General features: G+C 35.8%; 1 protein-coding gene and 1 long non-coding RNA gene across 4 annotated transcripts in view; one reads left to right on the top strand and one right to left on the bottom strand.

Moving 5' to 3' along the window:
• The window catches only part of LOC117170347 (neuronal acetylcholine receptor subunit alpha-7-like), a 1,604,403-nt gene that overhangs the window by 658,910 nt on the left and 926,145 nt on the right, over positions 1-19,348 (bottom strand). The window lies entirely within an intron of this gene.
• LOC117170349 overlaps positions 1-19,348 on the top strand; it is a 371,702-nt gene that overhangs the window by 113,305 nt on the left and 239,049 nt on the right. For 2 of the 3 annotated variants that reach the window (XR_004466771.1, XR_004466769.1), the window contains exons 2-5: positions 4,503-4,577; positions 4,923-5,090; positions 5,169-5,407; positions 6,738-6,859. This is a non-coding gene — a long non-coding RNA (uncharacterized LOC117170349). Of the gene's footprint in view, positions 1-4,502; positions 4,578-4,778; positions 4,840-4,922; positions 5,091-5,168; positions 5,408-6,737; positions 6,860-19,348 lie in introns of all 3 variants that reach the window. The other variant, XR_004466770.1, reaches the window with a different exon arrangement.

Genomic DNA, 19,348 nt, shown 5'->3' with positions numbered 1-19,348 from the left:
AGTCGGGAGTGGTGCTGACTGAAAACAGATGATTTGGAGCGATTCGCGCGCCATCTGTTGGTCATTCTAAGGACTTATTGAACTACCCTCGTATAATATATAGTATATATATTTTTTCGCCGGGGAATATACTATAATAGACCTATAATAGAACGAGTCATGTTAAGAAAGTTAAATTAGCATCAGGATTAGTAAAATAGATAAAAATAAAAAAAAATTGGGCATTTCGTACATTGCCCATTGCGACAGTGGCACTGGGCAGATTGGCCAAGGACGCCTCGGGCAAAGTCCGAAGTAAAGAAGAGCTCCGCACATTGCCCGATACTGCTCGGGCAATCTGCGGAATGGCCGGTCCATCCTAGGTTTGCCCGCACTCCGGGCTTTGCCCCCAATATCTGTATTAAGTAAATAAAGAAAGTGTGTTCACATCAATGTCATAAGTTCAAAGAGAACTGAGCCAGATTAAACTAATTAGGCAGCGCGCAATGCAATTTGCACGCACAAACAAATCATGCTTTCAGTTTTTGTAAGTGCATTGGGATAATTATAAAAAATTATTGATCATTATTAAACCTTAGATTATTTAAAAACATTTGAATATGACACAGATATGTTACTAGGAATATTTCAATTTAAAAATCGCGGTATTATTATAGAAAGATTAAAAGTGGCAAAGTCATATTAATATATGTGTACGATCTTGAATTTCTAACGCGACTGCTGCCGAGCCATCAAGGAACAAGTCTCAAGCCGTGCATTTGGGCCTTTTCCGACGTTGCCAAGAAAGAAAATTCGCTGCAAAAAGGTACAATTATGAAAATTCTGGCAACGTCGCCTTTTTGGCTACGCGAGGATCCGCCATATGGCTATTTCTTATTAGGTCCAGGCTCAAGTCAAGCGCTTCAGAATGTTACGAAAATTATGAGGACCAGTTTACCCTTTTCCGAAAAACGTGCATCGAGCTCTGATTCTGGATTAAAGAAACAACGTGGTACAATTTGATTTGACGATTCGAAGGAATATTATAGTAATCTGAACAATGATAATCTTTTCGCCACCGGACTTTGATCACATTTTATTCTTTGTGTGGGTAATCGTTTGAGAGATAATGTCCCGCACATAATTAAGAAGCTAGCTGTCAATAATTTTGTATTGTGGCCTAATAGTCAAAATCCGTTTAGTTGTAAGAAAGTTAAGCAATTACAGGGGATAACTGATGTTGTAATCTGGTAACATCTAGTAATCTCTGGTAATCTTGTGCAATCCATTGTAATCTATATGCAATCAATTATAGTCGATGTAATATTATGAAATCGTATATAATCTTGTGTCATCCGTAGTGCGTAGTTTTATTTGACAATAATTCCGACTAAAGAAATGATAGTTTTCAAATATTCCTTGCGTTAACATAAGGAACCCCTTTCGTAATCCCGCTTCCCCGACTCTTGCTTATCTCTTGGCAGTGGTGTAAGCTTTTAAACAACCTTTTTTTAATTCTTAAATCATTCGTTTATTAATTTTTTTGCAAACTCAGTGTCTACGAAAATTGAAGTAAATGAAATTTGCCACAAAAAAGGTTCTGTAAATTTTTTCATATGACCCATATTGTTTGAATAGTAGCCGGGCAAAGTCCATAAATGTGTACAAAATGTGAACACTTGAACTTCCACTAGTTCTGTAATGATATTGGGAAAATTAATGCACTAATTTTCAGTAAGATTAATGTTCATAAATAAGTTATACATCGAAAACTTAAGTTTACTGTTTAGAGATAACTTTATTAATAGGATAAATATTTTTATTATATACGGTTTGAACAATATGCTAGCATGTGTATGCAAGTATTTCAGGCCACTTATTCGAAAAATCGAGAGAATAGCTTGTTCGTTGGAATTTAAAAAATCTAGAATACCATCGGCGTATCGAAAAATTGAATTATGATCATTATAATTCAAAACTAAAAAGGCGAAGAACGTTGGCGTAGAACAGAACTCACCACTTTCAGCAAGTGTTGACTGCAATAACAAACGTTGCACGATAGATTACGGAAGAGATGCTCTTATGTTATTATTATATATAACTTTTTCACCTAGGAATAAGATTTTCAGCTTAAAGATTACTTTAGAAGTTTTTTTCTTTGGAAGTCGACGATCATTTACAGTGCAGGTGGAAGGCTCATCTTGCATTCCTCCATGCTCAAATTCAATTGCATGTGTAATAGAGGCGATCCTCGCTGTCCGCTTACTACAGCCACTGCGATTATTTTTCAAGATCGTGGCATTTAAAAAAGCTTTTAGAGTTTCGGGAATGCCATTCACATCGTTGCTTGGAAATTCATGGGATGGATGGTACTAATTTTTTTCATATACATACAACCTAATATCTTCTGTGATGATCGACGCAGCCGCAAGAACTACTTGGGTGAGCTCCTCCTGCTCATCTACATTATTGTTTATATACACATAATCCGTTAATATCTTGTGCCTAGTATCGCGAGAACAAATAATCAGCTGCTTGATCTTTTTTGCTAGATCATTATTTCATCCACATAATTGCTCTCTAGCTTCATTACAATTCTCTGCGTCGATGGAAAAGGGCCCTCATATGTTGCTAACATATCATCCAAGAAAATTTGATGTTCCTATCGGTTTTCTAAAATATAGGAAAAAATATGGTCGATCGCGAGGAATATGTTTTTGCTTTCAGGCCGGCTCTTTTAAAGTGTTGTTGCCTGAGGGCAGAAAAAATCCCTTATGGAAGGGTCTGATTATTTCTTTCCGTGATGCTGGGTATAACATATTGACGACTAATTGTTATTTAACAAGAATGTAGATGAGCAGGAGGAGTGCACCCGAGTAGTTCTTGTAGCTGCATCGATCAGCATTGAGGATATTAGGTTGCATGTATACGAAAAGAATGAGTACCCTCCATCCAGTGAATTTCTAAACGACATCGACTCAGCCAAACTCTTTCTTGTCAACTCTAAAAATCAGCCATGAAGCTGAGTCAAGCGACGACGACGACGACGACGACGACGACGACGACGACGACGACGACGACGACGACGACGACGACGACGACGACGACGACGATGACGACGACGATGACGACGACGACGATGATGACGATGACGATGACGATGACAATGACAATGACGATGACGATGACGATGACGATGATGAAAATGAAAAGGATAGTAGAGGTGACCTGATGGAGGCTAAATCTCAAAAATCAAGCTCAGGTGTGAGAACATCTAAGCGTAGACCAATTAAATACGAGCCTTTCACCTCCACCCTAAAAGATAGTTGGTCTAAAAAAAGAAAACTTCTAAATTAATCACTCAGCTGAAAATTTTGTAATTTTAAGCCTCACAAATTTGCAAACAGTTATTACTTATATATAGTGCACGTAAAACGTAAGTACCTTTAAAGTATAATTAAATATATTATTTAAATTATATTATTGTAGGAATAATTTAAACAAAAATAAAGATAATTTTAAGGTTAGGATTTCAGATTAGGATTTTATACTTTGAAATAAATAGCAAAATATATTTTGTTTAAAAGTAATGAACAACTTGAGGGTTTTGAGGCATAAGGGCGTCAGAAATAAATTTAAGAAGTTCATTTTATCAGCTTCAATTACTTGTGTTGATGGTCTAGTTAGATTATGACAAAGGTGAAACAAAAGCGATCGCTTGTCTGTCTCTTTCGCTTATTAAAAAGTTCAAATGCAATCAAACGAAAGTGAGCGAGACACGAACATATGGAAAAAACATGGTGCTTTTCCAAATGCTAGTGTCTCGTTCACTTTCATTTGTTTACACTTCTTAATGAGCGAAAGAAACAGACAAGCGATGTTTCGCCGGGACTGAAAAGCGTGCAGAAAGACGTAAGTGATTATTTCTTTCAATATATTCTTTTTATGATTCGATAGAGATAAATAATAGCTTGAAATTTGTTTTTAATTTTTGTTTTACTTAAATATTTAAAAAGTTAATCAGCTTTTTCTGTGTCCAGACCAGCGTTTTTTTTTGGCATGCGCTTCGACAAAAAATGTCTCGTAGCTTGTTTTCTCAATTTATTGTTTCACATTAAATGCGCTCAAGTTAAACAGTGTGTTGTGTTTTCTGTGAAATTCGAATTCTGGAAATAACATCCTTATGCCACGACCCCCTTTAAATATAATTTCTGGAAAATGCATTCTGCTTTCGAAACAAAAGTTTTTAAAAACTTCTTTTCATGTTAAAGGGGCTAATTTTTGCAAAAATTCTAACTCTTCTTGAGTTTATATAGCATTATGAATAAAGAAGAGATATTGAGACCCCCCGAAGGACATCTGGTGAGCGAAGTAGCTAAATGATCTATTTAGCTAGGTAGAAATAAATAAATGTGAGATTATACGGTTTGACTTCAAAACGTGCATATAATGTCTTTAGAAAACGGTTTGAGGTTTTAAATGTTAAGAAAATGAACTAATCTTTTGTTTTCAACCTGTTGCAGAAATTGAATGACCCTCCCGCGGTTTTCGACTAAATTGTTTCTAAGGGAGGTTTGAACGATACTACTTGCTTGGAAGTGAGTATTTTTATAATTTCATATATAAACAGATACAAAGATTTTATTGTTGCTTATTTTAATAACGGATTTTTACTTTTCATAACCATGAATTTAAAATTTCAATTATGATTTTTTTTTACTGGAATTATACAATTTTAGTGTAAAAATAAATTATTTTCCTGTATCCTTGTTTTACTTATATTTTATCTTGTTGCAAAGTTACGAAAGCTTGGATTCGGATATTTTTCTATCTGAAGTAGTTTGCGATTCATCTTCGGAAGTAAGCACTTATAAAATATCACAAATAAATTACTTTGGAATTGTTAAGTTGCTTCTTTTCATAACAGATTTTTTTCTTCTCAGAACCATGATGCATGCTGACGGTCCAATTATTATGAAATATATAATTAATATTAAATTTATATGTTACTTTATGAAGCTCCAAAGGAGCAGAGAAATGAGGAAACAATTTTTGATATCACAAATAAGAATCAGGTAGCACGCAATAAACAGAGAAAGACATTAACTGTGGTGAGATATTAATTATTGTTAATTATTGTTCTGTAAATCTTATGTGCCAATATTAAAAAAATGATTTTTCAATTGCAGATTCTAAAAACCTTTTGAGAGAACGATAGTGATGGCAAATTGCCCATAAATTCTCTTTCTATGAGAAATAGCCAGTACATATCATTCTCCATACTAAAATGAAAATGGAAACTATGTTCCACCAGCTAGAAGTCTGTACTTCCATCGCAACTACGTAAAGGAATATTTAGGAAGCTATAATCTTCTGGAGATTCCTAAAGGAAATAAGAAAGTAGCTAGCAACGATATCCTAGTCAATGGTAAACTTATTACTTCATATTATTAAACACAGATTATGAAAACATAGGTCAGATTTAAGATTAGGGTGGGTGGAAAATAAAATGAAATTGGAAATGAAAAACTTCCTGGCTCTGATAAGGTTAAATTTTGATCCTTAAAAACTTGCGTAAAGTCTCAAATAATTTGACTAACATCTTGAGGTTCTACGGTGCAAAAATGTGTTATAAAAATTGTAATTCTCAGAGTTTTTAAAAAGTTGTTAATAATAATTTGTTTTGTAAATCTACGTAAAATATTTGATATTAAGCGTGCTTGTAAGATTTAAAATTTTTCAATTTTTGTTGCACAAAGTCGAATTTGTAAACCACAAAAAACTAAAATAATGTTTAAAAGCTTTACAAACTAATCTAAATTGTCTGAAATGGTAGAAACTTTATTGCACTTCAAATTCACGTAAATAAATTTGAGAATTTTAAAAATTATAATTACAAGACCCTGAATGAAACTTAAATTAAAAAGTTTTTAATTCTCAGAGTTCCGTAGTCTACATAATATGGTCAATTTTCAAAAAGCTTTTAGGATGTCAATGTTTTAAGTTTTTCTGGGGAATAAAATTTCATTTTTATAAAACTTAACAAAATCTATTTATTTTTAAGAGCTTTGCAATCTATCCTATATTTTTCTCAGTATGTTAAAACTTTATCGCACTCACAATTGACCTAAAAAAATTGGAATACTGTGACAATTAAAATCACAGAACCTGAATTCATTGTTTCTACTATTAGATAAGTCTTATACATTTTTTAAATGTACATTTTTACGCGCGATAAAGTTTCTAAAAAGGCTCATTTATATTTTAAAATAGTATGTATAGTTTTTAAAAATTATTTTTGTATTTTTTGGTATATGAATATGACACACTGTCATAAAAATACTAAAAATATTGAAATATTACAAGATTTAAAAAAGTCACAGGTTATAAAAAAAATAGTATGTGCTATTTTAAAAAAACTCTGGAAAATCCGAATGTTTAAACTGATCTTTAGCCCCGCAGTACATCACGATATTGATCGATCTGTTTTAAATTTTAAATACAGGTTGTAAGGGACCCAGAATGAAACTTATAAATAGCATGTAAAATACTTTTTAAGGTAAAAAGTCGTGTTGCAGAAAACGAACATTTAGATTGACTAGAAAATCATTTAGAATTGGTGAAATAAAAAATTCGTGAAAAATTTACTCCATTAAACTTATATTATCTCATTACTATTTATTTTATTACTTTGATATTTAACAGTTCTTATTAGACTTTGAGAGACTTTAACCGGAGAAAATTTCATCCTTGTACAGTAGGTGGCATGCAATCAAAGACGTGCTTGTGAAAAAACTACAAGAATTGAGTAGGATCAAGGGCAAACTTAAAGATCTTCGAAATCAAGCGTGGATTCATTTGCTACTTGCATTGGAAGCAGGTAAAAAATAATTAAAACTATAAAAAAAATTTATTTGGCATTAACAATGTCAAAGCTTGGCATTAACATTTGAATTTTAAATAAATATAATGGTGCGAAGAAGTTCAACATTCCATAATAAGTCTGCATTTACGACGTATGCTTTCTATAAATGATACGTGTGTTTTAACCTTCAACGCGACGTGGCGCATGCTGGATTTTTTGTCTGCTAATTTAACTGCACAAATTTTTACTAAGTCGCTTACTAAATCAGTGCGCCGGTCTCTCTCGACGTTACTATAGTCCTTCGCAAATATTGTAAACTTCTGCAGATATTAATGAAATAAATTTAGAATGTTCTCCTACCGTAATAAATAAGTTGCTTTCTGGTTTACTGCAGAGGTTTGTAGATACTTGAAACATTTTTTCAAATAAATGTGAAATTTTTAAATTGTGTTCCAATGGATTTTGTAGTTCGGAATGCAGTTACTAGTTACTGCTCGTAGTAGCAAACATTACAAAAGTTACGCTATGTCCCTATATTGCAAAATAAAAATAGTAAAAGTCTAGTCTTATTTTCAGCAAAAATTGCAGCGAAAGGTTTCTCCGTGTATATATTGAAAATATTTATTCTATTAATAAAGTTATTTCTAAACAGTAAAATAACGTTTTTGATATACTATTTATTCACTAACATTGATCTTACTGAATATTAGTGCCTAAATTTATCCAATATCATTTTACAACTAGTATACATAAGTGCTAGTTTTCAACAATTTTGATAAATATTTGGACTTTGCCCGGCTGTTACTCGAAACATGTGGGTCACGTACAATTTTTGAAACATAAACTATATTGCTACGGCACTTTTTTTAAATCCTTTAAAATTAAGCCTAAATTTCGCTTCTCAAATTAGCATTAAGTTTAAAATTGCAAAAAATTGATAAAATATGTACTTGTTATCCTTTATTTTGCCCAGTATTCCACCATACAAACTAAGATGATATGTAATTGACATTGACGCTTAGGGCTAATCTCTTAAACTCGAAAATAAATAATACGACCAAAGCGGCAATGTCACTTATGTATCCTATTATCTTTTTAGTTTGTACGGCAGTATTATAGCATGTGCACATTATGATAGTATTTTTGGGAACTTGTGCATTATTAATAATTTTTTCCCAGTAAATTCTAAAATCTTTTTAATTTTTTTGTGAATAATGACGCAATTAATGGATGCTAAAAGTCATCTTTTTTTGGTTAAGCTAATTTGGCAGTTTTTAAAAAATGTTATAGAAAATATGGAGAAAATTCTAGTTTTCCCAGTAACGTAATTGAAAAATTATCTTTTCCATGGAAATTGTGTAGATAAAATTGTAAACTGTTTTTTTTTACAAAAAAATTTCGCTCTTAACATTTGTTAATTGCGATATTAATTCCAAAAAGTAGTGACTTCAAAAATTACAATAAAAAATTGTTTGGACAAATGAAAATTATTTCAATAATTATGAACTATGTTTAACAAAAACTAGTCTGCATGAGTGTAATCGCTCTGTAATTTCCCTGTCTATCTCTATCTGCTTTCTCGTGCAGTGGCGTCTCTATCTCATCTGCATTAAACCCTTCCACCTTTATCTCCTTCGTTCTTCTACTCCCACCAACTTCAGCAGTGGTACTTGTATCCAGCGCTGGCCCGACTCTTACTCTTACTCAAATTGACGAACTTCTGCGAAAGCATACCAAAAACATGAAAGTCGAATCAGAAAAGTTCATTACTGAAAAGATAGACTCTTTAGCGATCAGATAAAACACTAGGTTTAGCGAACTCTCTGGAAAGATTAATTAATTTTATACTAAACTGGAGGAAACCATAGAGAGAGAGAGAGAGAAAGAGTCAATGGAATTGAATTAAAAGTCAAATCGTAACTGTGAATGAACAGTCACATAAAACTTCCATTCGAGAGTGTTCAATTTCCTGCCAATGTCTAGCTGAAATCTTCGACAGGATTTCTAGGAAGCAAACTGTCATTATTTTTGGCTGTCCAGAAACTATCGATGATGGTAAGCTTAATTCAGTAAAAATTATGGAGTTGGACAATAAAAAAGTGCACAAATTTTTTAACATATTTTGTAACACTCAAGATCTAAATAATAGGTTGATCATGAAGACTGCTAAAAACCCACAGAGTATTCGTCCAGCTCGGCCAATCATGGTAATATTCAACGAGAAATTGATTGCTCGAAATGTTCGTTGGCTCAGAATCGTACTCCTCTACAGAAAAGTCAATATAAGGAAGTATGGACATCACTAAACGAACTGCGACAAAGAGGGGAGACGAACATAAAAATTAAGGAAGTACGAGGAGAACCGATGATTATGGGATTCAAACCCATTATTGGTCTGAAGCGGGCTTATGTATTTCGGAAAGAGAAATAACTTACGACTGTGGTAATGTAACCTGTAAGCTTTATCCATTCTGTCAACCTTATGGACGAGTAGAGTCTTAATGATTGGTGATTTTTAAATTCCTAAATTAGTTGATTATGTAAATCATGGTATTTTGGATACTAAGTCATTTCTTTTAAATACTTTTATGCATATGAATTTCCCGTCACAATATAATGATGTACATGATATCCATTATAGATATCTAGATCTTGTTATCTCGTCTTTTCCATGTCAGGTAACAACCAACTTAATTTCTATTCTTTCGTTAGATAATCATCACCCTCCATTATTGATTAAATTTGAAGCACATGTTCCGGTATATTTAGCTCGTGCAAGATTTTCTATGAATTTCTCAAACAAACGGTATAAATTTACAGGCTGTGACTGCCCTAATGTTAAGAGCAGGCTAGGAAATACCGACTGGTCGTCGCTTAAGGAACAGAAGGATGCTGATGTGGTTATGGATTTATTTTAAGTACAGTTGTATTAAATATGAGATGAAAAAATTGGTGTGTTTTCTCTAAATCCTAAAAATATGAAATATTCGTCATGATTTACGAAAGATATTATAACAAACATTCACCAAAAGACAAGGCAAGACTCAATTATAATTAATTTGGAAATGTTTACTATTTAAATGTATTTTTAACTCTAAAAAGGAGTTGAAACACAACACTAAGCAGGTGAACACAAATTATGTAAATAAGGTGGAATTACATATTGAGAGATCACCGTCTTCAGTATGGTGGATAGTCAATAATCTTAATAAGACTTTCAGAATTCCCGGAATTATGTTTCATCATGGTAATGAAAATATACGTCCTAAAGATATTTTTGATTCTTTTGCTGACTTGTTTTCAAGTGTCTATAAGTCAGCCACTGATTTTCCTTGTGGTACCATCTCTGAATCACTCTCGTACTACGGAGATGGAATTAGGATTACTGATATACAAATACTTTTTAATATAAAAAGGTTAAAAAACAAACTCTCTTCCGGATTGGATAACATCCCGGCTTCGTTGGCAAAATTTTGTGCTAAGGAGGTTACTAAGCCTTTAAAAATTACTTTTAATTTGTCTCTCTCATCAGATAGATTTCCAGAAAAATGGAAATGTACAAAAGTTTGTCCTGTTTTTAAGAAGGGAGATAAATCTCAGGTCGCTAATTACCGTCCGGTGGCTTTGTTATGTAAATTTTCTATTGAAAATTGTTGATTCCTATCTTGAAAATCGGAAAATGATTGTTCAGTATAATGGATAGTCTTCTTATCAGTTCTCTTTAACTTCAGATGTGCCACAAGGTTCAAATCTTGGACCACTCTCATTCGATTTATACATGAAAGACGTTCATTTGGTAATAAAAAATCATCTGCTATTATACGCTGATGACGCAAAAAATTCTCAAATCCATAAATTGTATTCAAGATTACCTTGATTTGCAAGCCGACATCGATAATTTTGTAAAATGGTGTAAAAGTAATTCACTTGATGTAAATTTTGCGAAATGTAACGTTATTAATTTGTCGCGTAAAAGTGATTTGATTGAATTTCAATACAAGATTGATAACAACGGCCTTGTGAGAGTCTCATTGATTAAAGAGTTAGGGATTTATCAGCAATGTAACCTGAAGTTTAATGTTCAAATCGACAATCTAATCAAAGAGGCTAATCGCTCCCTCGGATTTTTATTTAAAACGTGCAAGATGTTCAACAGGCCAATTACCCTCAAAGCATTATACTACTCTCTGATTAGATCTTAGTTCGAATATGGAATGGTAATTTGGCATACTGATGTGAGATATTTAACTGAGGCATTTGATAAATTTTACATTTTTTTTCAAATTTGTAAACTGGAAAACAGAAGGTGTATTCTTAACCCCGGGCTCGGACGCTAAGCAATTGTGACGCAGATTCAATGAGTGGACACTTGAGAATAGGAGAATTGTCAGTATGGTAATTTTTATGTGTAAAATCGTGAAAAACGTTATAGATTGTCCATATCTCGTGTCTCAAGTTTTATTTGTTGTACCTCAATACTATGCTCGTTCCAATGTGGTGTTTTATCTACAAAGTCAATTTCTGAAAACTCCGATAAATAGAACGTTTGGGATATATAATACGTTTATTAGAAATTACGACTCACGTTTAGAAATACATCATAGGACTTGGAATGCACTAATCCTTGCTATCAAGAAATTCATCGAAAATTCTATGTGAATGGTATTAAATAATTGACACGAGTCATCGATTACTATACATTCTTATTTCTAAGTGAATTATAATTCTTTCTTGTAATAATTACACAGGCACACAAAAAAGTGGTCTGTCCGGTAGTCTACACTACCACATCTATATGTTTTTGGGGTCGCTGATTTCGAATCCGGGGTCGAAATAACCCAATCAGGTCATAGTTTCCCAAAAAATGCAAAAAGAGACGTAAAAACGACGAAAACAGCGTTTTTTCGTGTATATTTTGTATAAAAACAAAAGATTTTCATGTCCGGCCGACATGAATCCCATGAGCCGACTTTATATCTTTTGGGTCGCTCAATCTGAATCTGGGGTTCCAATAGTCCGATCTGGGTGTTCCATGAGCATGATTCCCCTTGCCTGAAATTGTAGGATCTAAGAAAAATAAAAGACTTTTTTTGGAACAAGTTTTATTTACTTTCAGCATTACCCAGGAACAACGGCGTGGACGTAGTAAATTCTGTTCCCTTTGGGGTGCTGGATTAGCGTGAGTCCCCTTGCCTCTCACGTTATGGTGCTATATTAGCATGAGTCCCTTCGTCTTTCTAGATCGGGGTGCTGAATTAGCGTGAGTTCCCCTTGCCTCTCACGTTGGGGTGCTAGATTAGCGTGAGTCCCCTCGCCTCTCACGATTTTATTCGACAATATCGGACTCTTTTTTTCAAAAGATCTACGGAGTGTGTGTCGCTTCCGATTAGTTCCCTTTGAAACTTGATCTCGTTTTAATGACCAACAGTAGTCAGCCATCATATTAATATCCGAATGTCCCTGATGTCTACGCTCTATCTCTTTGATGTCTTGGTGAAAACGTTCGCCTTGTTCTTCACTAAAATCTCCCAGATTCTTTGGAAACTCGTCAATGTGAGAATCAAGAAAATGGAGCTTCAAGTTCATTAGCCAACCCAATTCAACAAAATTTGAAACCATATTAGAAACAATTTTTTTGTAATCCATTAAATACACCCGCTTTCAACTTTGCTTCGGAAAGTTGTGGAAATTGATTGCTCAAGTATAGAAAGCAGTCACCGTCAATATCAAGAGCTTTGACAAATTGCTTCATAAGACCAAGCTTGATATGTAGGGGTGGAATTAAAATATCTTTTGGATTGACTAAAGATTTTTCAATTATGTTCAATTTTCCTACGTCAAACGATGTTCTTTTTGGCCATTTCTTTTTTTTTATAATGCTTGATGCGATTTCTACTGTCCCATAAACACAAGTAACAGGGTGTTTTTGTAAACCCTGATTGCTGTCCTAATGAAATCCCAAGAACTTTCAGATCTCCACACAATTTCCATTCATGCGTTGAGTAGTTAATTTTTTCCAGAAGAAGTTTAAGAGTACTACAGTCTTCTTTCAATTCCGTAAATTTGCAACTGGAATTGGAGCATAAACATTAGTATTGTGCAGTAATACTGCTTTCAGCCTGCGAATTTTCCCTTTTCATTAACTTCAGATTTAAAGTATTGTCTAAAACCTTTTTCTCTATTCCTACAAGAACTTATTTTTATTTTTTCAGCAAACAAATTTTTTTCTTGAAAATGGAAGCTAAATATTCCATACCATCTTTAGCAAGTCCTAGATATCGTGCATAGTCATTAAATTCTGCCCACGTAAATAACTCTGGAGCACCATGGTTTTCGCTACGTGGAAGGTACTGTTCTTCATCTTCGTCGTCTCTCTGCTCACTGAAAATTTCCTGAAGGTTTTTGAAGTATCGTTATCTTCCACTTGATTTGTGACGCTAGATACATCAGCATATTTGACACTACCTTTATTTTAGAAAAAAAACGCTGTTTTCCTCATTTTTACGTATATTTTTGCTTTTTTTTTGGAAAATCATGATCTGATAGGGTTATTTGAACCTCGGATTCAGGTTCAGTGACCCAAAAGACATATAGATATGGTTGTAAAGTTGATCGGATATGAAAATCTTTTGTTTTTATACAAAATATACACGAAAAAACGCTGTTTTCGTCGTTTTTACGTCTCTTTTTGCATTTTTTGGGAAACTATGACCTGATTGGGTTATTTCGACCCCGGATTCGAAATCAGCGACCCCAAAAACATATAGATATGGTAGTGTAGTCTACCGGACAGACCACTTTTTTTGTGTGCCTGTGTTATTTAAGCTGTAATGAAATGTAATCCCGTAATCGGCTTGCGGACTGCTCCTGATACTTCTCTATAGCTTCTTTCGTCCAGCGTACCCTCTCCCCCAAAGACATTTCTTCTCCACCTTGCCTTCCGTTGCTCTCACCCTTTATCCACAACCCTAATGGTCGATGGTCTAATTAACCCTTCCTCTTCTACTGCGAATCTCTCCGTCTCCACCTACCTCTTGCATACTCATTCGTCCCCTTTTATTATACCAGTCGCCACCGCCCAGCCACTATCCTCCATGCCGTCTCCTACAAACCCCCCTCCTTATTTATAATCTTATCCTTCGATTTCCTTTCGAAGCTGTCGCATTTCCTGAAAAGGCACCCTTCCTTCCCAATTCTCGCTAAACTTCCACACTTTCTTTTATCTTTTCCATCCCATGCTTCTTGTACACAGACATAAGAATTACCCGCTTCCCCATCTCCCCTATCTTTATTTCTCTCATTTACATGCGCTCCCCATCTGCATCTCTATGAACTTATTCCTCTAATCATTCCCCAACCCCCGTTATAATTCTCCCAGTAACCCTTCTTTTCTTCTTGACTCTGACCGCCTCCTAGTACCTCTACTTGCACCCTCTTTGGCAACTTTGACTTCACTCTATCCCATGCCTTTCTCTCTATCTATGTCTCTACAGTCCGACCACATCGAATTCCTGGATATACTCCCAGAAATCCTCATTTTCTGCTTACATCTTCTGCTTTATCAACACCCCAAAGGCCTCTTTCTCTGACTGCCCCGCCATTGAAGGGTGGGGGGAGGGCTACGCGTCCTCACTCTTTCTTTTAAGGAGGCATTCTGCCATCTTCAATTACTTTTTTCAAACATCTTTTTCTCATAGAAGAATTAATTTATTAACATCAAATTTTCAGTCTGTAAAAGAAGAGATTTAAAGGTACTACAGCAGATTTTCTAATGTAAATATCTCTGGTTCGGCAGCCTCAAGTTAATCGTGTGAAGGAGGATCATTCACATGTGATAACATACAAAAAATAGCGGATAGCTACTTTTTTATATTTCGCTAATTTTACAACTTTTTCTATTTCCTATAGCCCGAAGTCGAGATATCGTGTCAATCAGTTTCAAAAAGAGATTAACTTCAGGCTGCCGTACCAGCGATATTTACATTTGAAAAAAATTATAATAATTGATGTATTACTTTCGAACCTCTTCTTTTATACAATGAAAGTTTGATATTAATAAATTAATTTTGCTATTAGAAAAAAATGTTTAGAATAAGTTATTGAAGATGGCGGACTGCCCTCTCAAATAGGTTTTCTACCGCGCTTTTCTCCGGACTTTATTGGGTTTCTCTCATCCTTTTCAGGAGATCCTGCCCCTCTCTTGCACTATACGCTCTGTCCCTCGCCTTCTCGCTTACTTTGTTCCGCCTTTACCCTCTGCCCGAGGCGCCACTTGAAAACGTGTCACGCACAGTTGCCCTTCATGGCGTGTGGCAAATTTTCTCTCAATCCACTTAAAATTTTCTCTCAATCTACCAGGACTGCCAGTAATATCTCTAATTACTTTTCGTTCCTCCACGTAACGCCCTTCTATTGGAAACTCGGACCGCTGTATGCAGCAGTACATTTTTCAACCTACAGATATCTCTCAAGATTGTTGCCGCCTTCCACACCCAAATGTCCCTTTATTCCACTTTATTCCACCCCTCACAGTCCCTGCACACATCCTTTTCTTTCGCTTTGCATTCTCCAATACTGCGCAAACCACCCTTGTCTCCACAAATGCCCAAACTCCTGACCTCACTTTCCGAAATTCAGCCAAATTCAACCCCGAAACAACTATGAAAACTAATTTCTAACTCCAAATTCTCCCCTCACTACCCTACTCATTTTCTAGGCTTCCAGACTCACGCTCTACTCACACCTTTCACACAAACTCCGTAAAATCTTTCTACCACCTGCCAGCGAACAAGTTCTCCATACCGTCATCCAAGAATGATTTTTTTCATTCAGCAACCTTATGTAAAGAAAAGTTCAAAGTTATTTGATAAAAATCATTCCATAAGAAGTGACTAAAGTTTAAGTCACAAAAAGTTAATAACAAGTGCTTATTTTCCTATTTGTTTGAAAACAGATTAATGTACAACGATTTGACAAAAATAGGGATTATCCTATCTGTAAAATGAAAAAGTTGGATTTGGGTTGGGGGCTCGCTCACTAAAAATCGAAAGTCGAAATTTTACAGGCATAAATGTTGACCAACCTAATACCATACAATCCCTTATAGTCTTATATTATTATATTATTAGTTATTTTAATATCTCTTTTTTCAATTGCATGATTCTTTCATTTTAATAAAGTGTAATATAGTGTTCCACGATGTAATCCGATCTGATCTGCTGTAGTCTCGTCTAGTCTAAAAAAATATGTTGTAGTCACAATTAATCTTGTGTAATCTTGTAATGTAGGGTATGCGAAAAATCGAAGTTGTTGCTCTCGGGCTATTACCACCTAATAAATTCTCAAAAAATGAACTTATAGAGATCTTCAAGACTTATTTCAAATCGAATAAATTAAAAATTCGAATTAGGTTAAATGTATTGTATATTATTATTTGAAAATCTCTATCACTGTTTGATAAGTTATTTTAGTTTAAGGGCGATCACTTTTTTTTAAATTGTTATTGTATGATTAGTTCGAAACGCCACCGCACAGATAGTTCATGAGTTCCACAATTGAATACTGAAAAACCCACTTCACGAAGTCAAGAAGAACCATGTCAGGCCTCGAGTGATCAACAGCAACAATTGTCGAGAATATAAAGTTCCAGTATATGCGGCACTTCCCATTCTCGACAAATAAATCAATTTCCCTAGGAGCATTTAGAGGAGCGATATTTAGGTTAATGCCGTAAGAGTGACAGAGATGGAAATAAAAACTCTTATTGCCGCATTGTGCCTTTGAATGTAGGTCGTTCCCGCGTGAGTTGGACAACTAGATAGTATGTGAGCTAAATGCTCGGCTTGTGCATGGCACGCCCTGCAGCTATCATCAGGAACGTCTTGGCTCAAAATGTGGCCACGGTATGTTAAGGTGGAAATGACACCGTCTTGGCATGCAAAAATGAAACCCTCCGTACCAGACTTCAATCCGAGCGATTTAAGGAAAGTAAACGTTAGCTCACTAGACATTGAATGATCCTCCACATTTCTGTGAAAGATACCGTGCATCCCCTTATCGAGCAGCTGTTCACGAAAGTTTTTCTCTTATGCTTTCTTAATCCGGGCTTTCAGGAATGAGTACTCGGGATAGATAAGATTTGATGCATTTTGCTCACCTCTAACACTGAATTCAAGTCCGAGTGTTTCAGCAGCCTCCTCCGCTGCTTTGTACCGAAACGCTCCTTTGCCCACTTCTTCGTGATTCCTGACCATTTTACGAAGAGGGTCTCTTCCATTTGCAACTCTATGTGCTGTATCCAGAATAATCTTAAGACTTATATCTTAACACTTAAGATGCATGTTCGGAAGACCAAATCTGTCGGATCAGACGTTTATATCTGCTTCGGAGAATATCATTTATAGATGACACCCTGAATGCGGCTCTGTGGCACGTCCAGGTATGTATAAGTCTCTCCAACGCAAAGGTGTCGTATAGCGTTTTCATCAACGAGCTCAGAATCTTCAGGGATGCCATTAAGTTTTCCTCGCTTCAAATAAACCTTGGCGCATTTGTCTAACCCAAATTCTATTCCAATTTCCTTAGCGTATCGTTCTACAATCCCTAGAGCTAGATGCAGTTGCTCTTTATTTTCAGCATAGATCTTAAGATCGTCCATGTAAAATACATGAGTGACCTTGTACTTTCGATCTGCAGGTTTGCCGCACAAGTACCCGTGCGAATGGCGAAGTGCTAGAGATAGTGGCAATAATGTAAGGCAAAAGAGGAGTGGGCTCATGGTGTCGTCCTAAAAGACATCTTTCTGAAAGGTGACCTTGTTAGTTGTCACACGATTTTTTCCAGATGAGATAGTAAACCTGGTTTTCCAAAGCGGCATCAATCTCTCTATGCACCTAACTATTTGCGGATGAACATTTAAGATTTCCAAAAGACAGATGATAAGTCTATGGGAGGTCGAATCGAAAGCTTTCCGATAATCAATCCAGGCCATCGATAGGGCACGCTGGTAGAATGCTGCATCTTTACAGACACATCTATCGATGAACAGGTTCTCCCGACATCCGGCAACGCCTTTCTTTGAGCCACATTGTTCATATATTTCTTGCCACACAGGTTCAATTGCCCGAACAATCCTATCATTTAGGAGAGCTGTGAATATCTTATACAGTGTGTTCAGACGAGTGATTGGCCTGTAATTCTGCGGGTCAGCTAAGTTGCCTATTTTCGGCAGGAGTATTGTGCGCCCTTCCACCAACCACTCCGGAATCGGCTCTTCCGACTTCAAATATGAGGTAAAAATATGGGCCAAATGCTGATGGATTGAAGAAAACTTCTTCCACTAGAAGGTTTTGATACAATCTGGTCTCGGTGCGGAATAGTTCTTCATCCCTCTTAATTCTTTTTTCACCTCCTCGGTAGTGATGGTTGGGCATTTTTTATCAGGTGGTATGAGGGCAACGCCTAACTCCTTGAAGCTATTTATATTTTCTGAGTTTTCGTTCAGTCTATGCTATATATACCTGGGCGTGCCACAGAGCCGCATTCCGGATGTGACATCTATAAAGGATACTCTCCGAAGCACATGCAAATGTCTTATCCGACAGATTTGGTCTTCCGAACTGTCGGCGAGGAACAAAGTACCTGCAGCGAACATGCTTGCCGTCCAGGTAGTACTCTATTTATTTGGAGTGGTTCCATGGACGAAGAACGAATATTGAGTCTTGAATGTCTTCACAACAGGATTATTCTGGGTACAGCACATAGAGTCACAAGTGGAAGAGACCCTCTTCTTAAAATGGTCAGGAATCACGGATATGTGAGCATAGGAGCGTTTCTGTACAAAGCAGCGGAGGACGCTGCTGAAACACTCGAACTTGACTTCAGTATTAGGGGTGAGCAAAATGCATCAAATCTAATCTATCTCGAGTACTCACTCCTGAAAGCCCGGATTAAGAAAGCACAAGAGAAAAACTTTCGTGAACAGCTCCTCGATAAGAGGATGCACGGTATCTTCCACAGAAATGTGAAGGATCAGTCAACGTCTTGTGAGCTAACGTTTGCTTTCCTTAAATCGCCCGGATTGACGTCTGGTACAGAGGGTTTTATTTTTGCATGCCAAGACGGTGTCATTTCCACCTTAACATACCGTCGCCACATTTTGAGCCAAGACATTCCCGATGACAGCTGCAGGGCGTGCAATGCACACCCCGAGCATTTAGCTCACATACTATCTAGTTGTCCAACACACGCGGGAACGACCTACATTCAAAGGCACAATGCGGCACTAAGAGTACTTTATTACCATCTCTATCACTCCTACGGAATTCACCTTAATATCGCTCCTCTAAATGCTCCTAGGGAAATTGAGTCAATTGTCGAGAATGGGAATTGCCGCATATACTCGAACTTTATATTCTCGACAATTGTTTCTGTTGCTCACTCGAGGCCTGACATGATTCTTCTTGACTTCGAGAAGCGAACCATGTTCGTTATCGAATTTTCGGC

This window comes from Belonocnema kinseyi, chromosome 3 (genome assembly GCF_010883055.1).
Source record: "Belonocnema kinseyi isolate 2016_QV_RU_SX_M_011 chromosome 3, B_treatae_v1, whole genome shotgun sequence".
NCBI lineage: Eukaryota > Metazoa > Arthropoda > Insecta > Hymenoptera > Cynipidae > Belonocnema > Belonocnema kinseyi.
The sequence above is the reverse complement of the archived record's forward strand: the minus strand, read 5'-3'. Positions and strand labels throughout refer to the sequence as shown.